The 7,923-nt window shown below is 37.4% G+C and overlaps 1 long non-coding RNA gene across 1 annotated transcript; it reads right to left on the bottom strand.

Annotated features, from left to right (window-relative positions):
• Positions 1-545: 545 nt before the first annotated feature.
• LOC105354575 (uncharacterized) lies at positions 546-4,080 on the bottom strand. The gene is made up of 3 exons (XR_909171.4): positions 3,799-4,080; positions 2,139-2,209; positions 546-1,263 (listed from the first exon to the last, which is right to left on the bottom strand). It is a non-coding gene; the product is annotated as an uncharacterized LOC105354575 (long non-coding RNA).
• Positions 4,081-7,923: the final 3,843 nt, after the last annotated feature.

The following is a 7,923-nucleotide window of genomic DNA, read 5'->3' as shown; positions in this document are numbered from 1 at the left end:
AAATATGTTCTTACCTTTATTGCCTCATTTTTCAAAATAAAAAAAGGTAAAATAGAAAAATTTAGATTAACAGATTTGTCACTGTGTAAAACAACCCAAACCTATAACAGTCACCAATGTCCCTATCAATAGCTGCGTTTCTATTACACAAATGCGCAAAACATTGTTTTTAAATTCTAGAAAGATATTGTCTCGTCGCACGTAATTTGTAAAATACGTGTGGCCAGCACTGCACTTTTTTCTTGGCTGCACAGAGGTAGAGGAAGGGTTAAAGTTGGAATTAAGGTCGCAGTCAGGGTTAAACTACCAAATAGTTCCTCAACATGGATGTTTCTGCAGCTCACCGCTCCTCCAGGGGATAGATCAAATGCGGAGAACACATTTTACACACCTAGGTGCGTGGCAGAAAATGGGACTTTAACTTTAACAAAAATTTTAAATACGTGCAACCAACAATAAAATGCAACCTTGGATGCAATTAAAATTTGTGCAAGTAATGCAGCAGTGCGCATATGTGCAACCAACATGATGTCAGAAAACATGCAGATGGCTGGTTCCAATTGGAACAGGTTTATTAGCTCAGCTAAAAGTCCACAAAGCAAAATCAGGGTCAGGCAGGCAGGGGTCAATAATGAGCATGGGGGCATCAGAGAAGAGACAGGGGTAGTCAGGATCCAGGCAAGATTCGGGACAGGCGGTAGGCAAACTGAGTCCGAGACAAAACATGGTCAGGAAATCAGAAAACTACGTCTGAATGTAACGATGGGTAATGCAGACAGAGTGGCATAAACAATACTTCACACTGAGTGAGGCTCAATGCAGTTTTTAAGTAGACTGCGAGTGATGAAAAATGAAAGTCATGTGTCATTTCATCCAGAAACTGGGTGCCAGGGTTGCTGGGAGAAGAAGTACACTCAAAACTCTGGAGACAGTTCCCGTTGGTGACCAGAGGGGGAGACAGAGCTCTGACGTCTGACATGTATTTCCATCACTTTTTGGCGACAAATGTGAAAAATGATTTACAGCAGATACATTTAAATTTCTGCCACTGAACTAGCGCTTATCATTATCTATCAAAGGAGGCGTTGGCGTCTTATGCTGGGTTCACACCGAATTTTTTTTTTCCATGAAAAATCCTTTAAACGCAATGCATTGTGGTCTGTATTGCTAATCTAGTTAGCATCAATCTTCACTGGTCTTTCACGGAGACTTCTGGGAAGTTTCTTGTGCACTCAAATTTTTGAATTGCAGATTTGGACAGCACTGCAAAATAGAGAATGCATTATAAACATACAACAAAATCTGTTTCTGTTTGATTAGTTGGTCAGTTGAAACACTTTGTGGTCTGGAATTTTACTGCTTTATTTTGTGCTTCGCAAAATACCATCTTTATTGAGCTAAATGAGAATTCAAAGGAAAGAAAGTCAATAATTTGGAAATATCCACATGATACTTGGAGGATTTTAAGAAAATGTAACAGTGTTTGAGGTTGTGACCCAAGCACATTTGAGTGTGTGGACTTTGCTTCACACAGTTCATCTGGTGGTTTTGTTCTTGTAAATCTCTTCCCTTGGCACCCTCAGACACACACTCTCATGTACTGAGACACTTTTGCTCTCTCACACTCTCCCTCCATTTATCATTGCCTTTCATGTATCAATAGCTCCATTGAGAAACTACCATGAGTGTCTCTGAGTGGATCTTGCTTTTGGGGTTTAAGCCTCCAGCAAACATCCAGAACCATGTTCCAACCAGACTCAAATGCAGAAATCCAAAAAGAACCATTGTAAGTTCATAAAATGTATCTGGGTTGATGAAATATTTCCAGAATGAGTTGCAAAAGAATTATTAATTCACATGACCGCTTTCTCTATTTAAACATTTTGGGAGTTTTCTGTTTTTGTTTTTAGGGTTTCTGTGTTAAAATGTGTCGTGATCTGGGCTTGGATCAGTTTAAATTGTAAATGCAACTTCAAGTTGCATAACAGCAGCATTAGTACAGAACAATGCATAGAAATTTACAAAAAAACATTCTGTGCATTAATTCTTTAACAGCACTATTCACATAACAACAACTGGGATACTCAAGAAGTGGGAAAGAGCAATGGACTTTCATTGGTAAAGACAAAGCTGCTCACATGAGAAATGTCTCCCCAGCTGTCCACATTGTTGTCAAAATCATGAAATTGAAGACGCAAACATCAACGATCTGCAAAAGAAATGTTGACGTTAGAAGGGATGAGGTAAATTTGATTTCTTTACGAAATTGCCCAATTACAAGATGATTTCTGTTTCTTCAAAACTTCCAATTGATTGCGTTCTATAGATGATCTCATTTTGGCCACTTTCCCATTATTTCTGCTGGAGTTGAACCGTCAAAGTCCTTTAAAAAGTGTTGTGTAAAGAATTATTGCTATGAAAACGTTGCTAATATACACACAGAAAAACATTTGCTGTATAACCCTTTCTCAGACAGGCTGTGGGCAAAACTCCAGACGTGAGCTCACAAGGAGAGTATCCCTTTAGTGCGGTGTCTGTAGTCCTCATGCACAGTTGTGGAAACAACTACTTGATCATAATTGAGCTCAGGTGGGTGCACACCTACTCAGATCTGTGCTTGCATATGCTTGTTCATCCCAAAATCACTACCACAGGAAAAAAAGAGTTGGTTAAGGAAATAAAGCTTGTGATAAATGGGAAGAAAGAAGCATGGACCTTTTCCACAACAATTAAGCTGCAGTGTCCCAATAGTCAACAGTACAAGTTGGAAAATCAATCAAATATTCCATTCATAAAAAGGATTTTAACGTCTCAATTGACAGTCATAAAAAGTTCAAAGTGAGTCATTTTGGATGACTCAGTTCAAAACAGCACTGTCAAGTCAAAATGCAACACGTAGAATTTCAGTTACATCATAATGTGTGAATAAATAAACAGTTCATCATTCAATCTCCACTTATCAGCTCAGATTCAAGTCCAGGGTTTTCAGGTTCACGGGTATTTCTGAAAGTTGCAAACATGTGACGAGCAGGGGAAAATGGGATCTGATCCACCAGGACATCAAAATCCTCCAACCTGGATCGTGCAGGTCCCCCTTGAGCTATCAATTTAACACTTAACAAGTCAGGATATGAATATCTAAGGGTTTTAGGGATTGGTCCAGTACCTTTATTGGCCTAAGATCTGTAGACATCCAAAGCTGCGCCTTGGCAAAGGAATCTTTGACAAGTTCTTTAACTGTTTCTGAGAAGGTGAGCTGTCAAGAGCAGGAAACTTCTGCCTAAAGACGAGCATTTGATCTACAGCAAGTTTAATGGGGGGTAATCACAGGAAACTGGATTTCATAAAGGTCTTAAGAGTGTTTGTAACAAGATAATTAACTTAACTAATTATTATTTTGCCAAGTTAGTTTAATGTTGTTGCCATTTTTTGTATTTTTGTTAATGTAACCTTATTTTGAAGTTAAAATATATCTTTGCTCACATGAATGCAAAATGTAAAGATTTATAGTGTTGTTGTTTTTTAACTAACAAAAAGGAAATTGAAGTTGTAATTATTTCTCTGCTTTTATCCAAAATAACAAGGGAGGAAAACTGGAACGCATAATCTCAGAGTTCACAACAAAAAAAAAAAAGGAGACCTCCGAAACAAATTTTCCATTCAGTGACTTTGGAATAACACAGAGGTGACCTGTCCTCATATTCCGGCCTCCGCATTACAATCTGAGGAAGCGGAAATGAAGTGTTCTGATGGTGCAGAGCTCAAAAACAATGCTGGTTTCCTTTTAAGGTGTCTTACCTCCTGCAGTCTGAAGTTGTGAATGCGTCTCTCCCCCTCGCTGTGTCCAGCACCTGTGATGTCACTAACAAAGAATCCCTCTAACAGCGTGACACAGGCTCTGGCTAATAAGTAACAGTTTCTGGTAGGAACCTTCTGGCTTTTTTGCAACAGAAACCCACTGTTTACAGTCAATAATTCTTATATACACACACACACAGACGTAACGTCACATGAATGTGTGCGTAATGTCTGATAGCATCTCTGTTTGCACATAGCAGAAAAAACATCTGACTGTCTGACAAAAACACAATAAATTTCCTGTCATAGTGTGACGGTTAATTATCTGTCAGTTTAGTCTCGGCATTAATGACCCTTGTAGCAGGTTGAGTGTTTCGGTGAACAGTATGCCTTAGAGATAAGCTTTAAGTTTGTCTGTTTGTTTTCAACAAAAATATTCAGATGGGCTAGAAATGCTTAGAAATATCAGGTAAGTTCAAAAATTACTCAATCAAAAGACAAAAACAAACAAAAACAAAGGGTGATCTTGTTAGAAAGGAATCCTTTTTCTGTCTGTCTGTATTGGATTATTTTTTTTCATGCCAAAAACCAAAACATCTGAAGAAAGGAAAGTCTTCTCACACGGATTATGTGAGCGGATTCGAGATGCATAGAATTGGCTGCATTGCAACATGCCACAAACGTCCTTCAAAACAATTTCTGAGACATCGGACTCACCTTGATGACATCGCTGCGGTGAGGTCACCGCGGTGAGGTCACTGCCCCGCTCCCATGTGAGCAGATTAAACCGATGGTGTCCTGTTGTCACGTTGGCCTCGGTGGAGCTTAATTGCAGCGACACAAAATCGCCCAGCGTGGCTCAGCAGATTAAAATCTATGCCATGCTGCATGATGATGTCATGAAGCTGAGCCCTGAACATGACCTATATTGCCTGTCATCCCTGCTTCTTTGCCTGTCCAATAATCTCCACAACAAATGAAGTTTAACAAAAACCATTTATGGAATATTCCCTGATATCGTCAATTCTAATCAAATTAAACCATACATCTAGCTATCAACTCAAGGAATTATCTTTTTTCTGTGTTAATGTCAACTACCGAGGTATCCAAATTATCATTTAAGACTACACTTTCAAAATAATTCAAATTTTGTAAAAAATTTATTTCATTTTGAGTGAAACCTTTGAAGTTGGCAACACCTGCAAGTTTATTTATTAAGATAAACAGATTACACATATTTCTATGCACGTGAAAATATAAAGGCCTAATTTTTAAGAAAAATAGTAAAATGCACATGTTTTTCAAAAATACATTATGCTATGGAGGATGAAGTTAGAAAATCTTATGCTGTCACATGACAGTTCAAAAAAAATGTTTATTAATGGGTTTCTCAATGTCAAGTGCCAACAACAAGCCATTAATATTTAGACAAATCTTACACAATTAAAAGTACACCCCACCATTACACAACATTTTGTCAACATGTATGATGGCAACTGTGCTGTCAACAGAACAGTGTGTGTGTGAGCCTTCTGTGGAGGGGTCTCCTCAGGCTGGTTTTATATAAATGATCCTTTAGGATAAGGAAAATCCATCCTGTTTATGCACATTCCTAAAATTCCAAAGGTAAGAGACCTGCTTGGTCATTTTCCTGGCAGGAAGGCAGATTTGATGTTGGAAATGCCCCCTGATTTTTCCCATCAAAGGTTCTTGGGCATTGTTTAGACAAAAACAGCTGATATGGGAAAGTTAAAAGCATCACATTGGAATTTTCCTTTCATCTAAATTTTGGAAAGCAAGGAAAACAGTGAGTGTGGGTGGGGTGAGGATCCAGAGGGGAATATGTGAGTCAAGATTCTGTGCTGATATGATTTTATTTTGTTGTTTTAACTAGTAAGTACAGGTCTGTGATACCTTTCCTGATCGCCTTAATAGATTTAAGTCAGTCTTGTTTTATCTGTTTTTACAGCATTTCATGTTGTTTTTTATTTATGGTTATGCTGTTTTCAGCAAAAATCAAAAAACTTTTGTTGTTTTCTTGAACATAATTTCTGCAGAGCATTTGCAATTCGCCTCTGAGTTTCCATCATCCCATAAAAATTACACATATTTTATAATATCTAAATCTATATCTGTTCTTTGCTGGAAAATTTTGTCATGTTCCTTCATCTTTTTATTCATGATTTATTGTGTTGAGGATTGAGGAAACTCATATGAAACATCATTAAACTATTTTTCTTCAAAATAAATCTATATGACTAATCACCAGATTATTCTATAAAGCTATCAAACACGCAACATATCAGAATTATCAAAATTTGGAGACCTGGTTTATTTTAAAATAATTCAAATCCTGTTAAAAAAACAGTTACCAAAGAGCTTTCAAAGCCTCTTCCATTGAAGAGATAATACATGAAACTTCAACCCCTCTTGTGTCTCCACAAGAGGGGGTCCAGATATAGAATATCTGCAAGAAAGACATAAAAATTGTCAAATCATGAAAAAATTCAAAGCTATTATTAAAGGTCTCATAATAAATAGACAGATGCAGTGAACAAGATCCATAGCTGATTGTTTTCAGAGTTTTTGTTTATTCCTTTTAATTCAGTAAAAATACTGTTTGTATAAATTTAAGTTTGGATTGAATTGATAAACGAGACCTGAAGATGTTTATCTTCATACAAAGCACTTTTCAAATATTGCATCTAGTCATTCATTGTTATATTTCTGTTTATGATGGTTGTTTTTAATTTTATCAGTTAAAACAAATGAATTAAAAAAGTAAAACATAAAATAATCACTTTCAAAATTGATTTTCCTGATGGGTGAAAAATATTTGAACTCAGGTTTTGTGTGTTTTTATGACATTTTTTTATTAGAGTTTTTTTTTTTAAATCATGCATAAACTTTTTTCTTTTTAAAGAAAAAATAACCGATATAGATGTGGGGCCTCAGTCTAGAACATCTAAATTTAAGTTTTTCATTGGACTTGTCATGTTAAATATTTAGCAAGTGTGGCCGAAAATAAACCCAGACCTGCATCCCTCCTATGACAGCAACCTTTGCAACATCACACATGCAGTGCATTTCATCAATTTACACATTTATTGTAGATTTTTACTGTGCCTCTTTGTAGCTGGGAGTGATTTTACTTCTTTTGAGAGGATGTATCATCTGCCTTTTACTATATCATTCAAAAACATCCATAGGATGACTTTCTTTGACATATCAGGTTAAATTTAGCACTGAGCTAAAGGAAGCAGGTAAAGAAAATGTTTAGCTGGATTACTTCAAGTTTAAAACCAACTTTGTATTCCTAATATTTCTCCCCTACACACTGTTTTTTCTGGATATGTACACATCTGAAGTCATCCCACTAACTGATAGCATTACGGCACGCTGTCCAATCAAGCTCGAAAGAGTTTCCCGGTCATGACTCAGACAGTTTGAGTGTGAGCATGTCTGTGAGAGTGGGCTGTGTGTGTCACTGTCTAAAGGTGTGCCCCATGACACTTTCCTTCGTTGTGTCTGAACTTCTGTGCCCTGGTTTCCAAGCCTCTTTTTCTCCAAGGCAAAAAGCTCCTATAACACACATTTCAGACTCTATTTTTGATCACATTCCAACACAGTGACATCAGCACGTGTGTGTGCGCGTGACGTCAGCTGTTTGTTTGTGTTCTGTGGGTGTGTTTGGGGCACCAGCTTGGTAGATAAGGCGGGCGCATATGTGCACTGTGAGAGTTAAAGAGGGAAATGCCAGACTTGAAAGAGTGACTAAAAATGTTCTACTGAAAGTCAGTGTAGTGGGTCTTTGAGAGGGATGGGTTTGTCAGCTTTATACTCCTCATTGTTCGGCTACCAATAAATAATTGTACATTTCTATTTCTTTGTCTGTGCGGCTCCCTTAACCCAGTCAGAGGAAACTGCAGTCTAATGATAACACACTTGGAGACAATAGGCTAAACAGGCAGAAATACACACAATGATGCAGTAATGCACAATACATACACATCTCTCTGTTTTGGTGAGTCTTGGGGTCAGAGGTTGGGCCTGTGCTGCTGACAGGCTCCAGACTCTAGAATTATTTATTAAATACAGAACAGTCTGGACATACCGACAGATGTC

The sequence above is a fragment of the Oryzias latipes genome, chromosome 1 (genome assembly GCF_053564925.1).
Source record: "Oryzias latipes strain Hd-rR chromosome 1, Olatipes_Hd-rR_3.1".
Taxonomy (NCBI): domain Eukaryota; kingdom Metazoa; phylum Chordata; class Actinopteri; order Beloniformes; family Adrianichthyidae; genus Oryzias; species Oryzias latipes.
The sequence above is the reverse complement of the archived record's forward strand: the minus strand, read 5'-3'. Positions and strand labels throughout refer to the sequence as shown.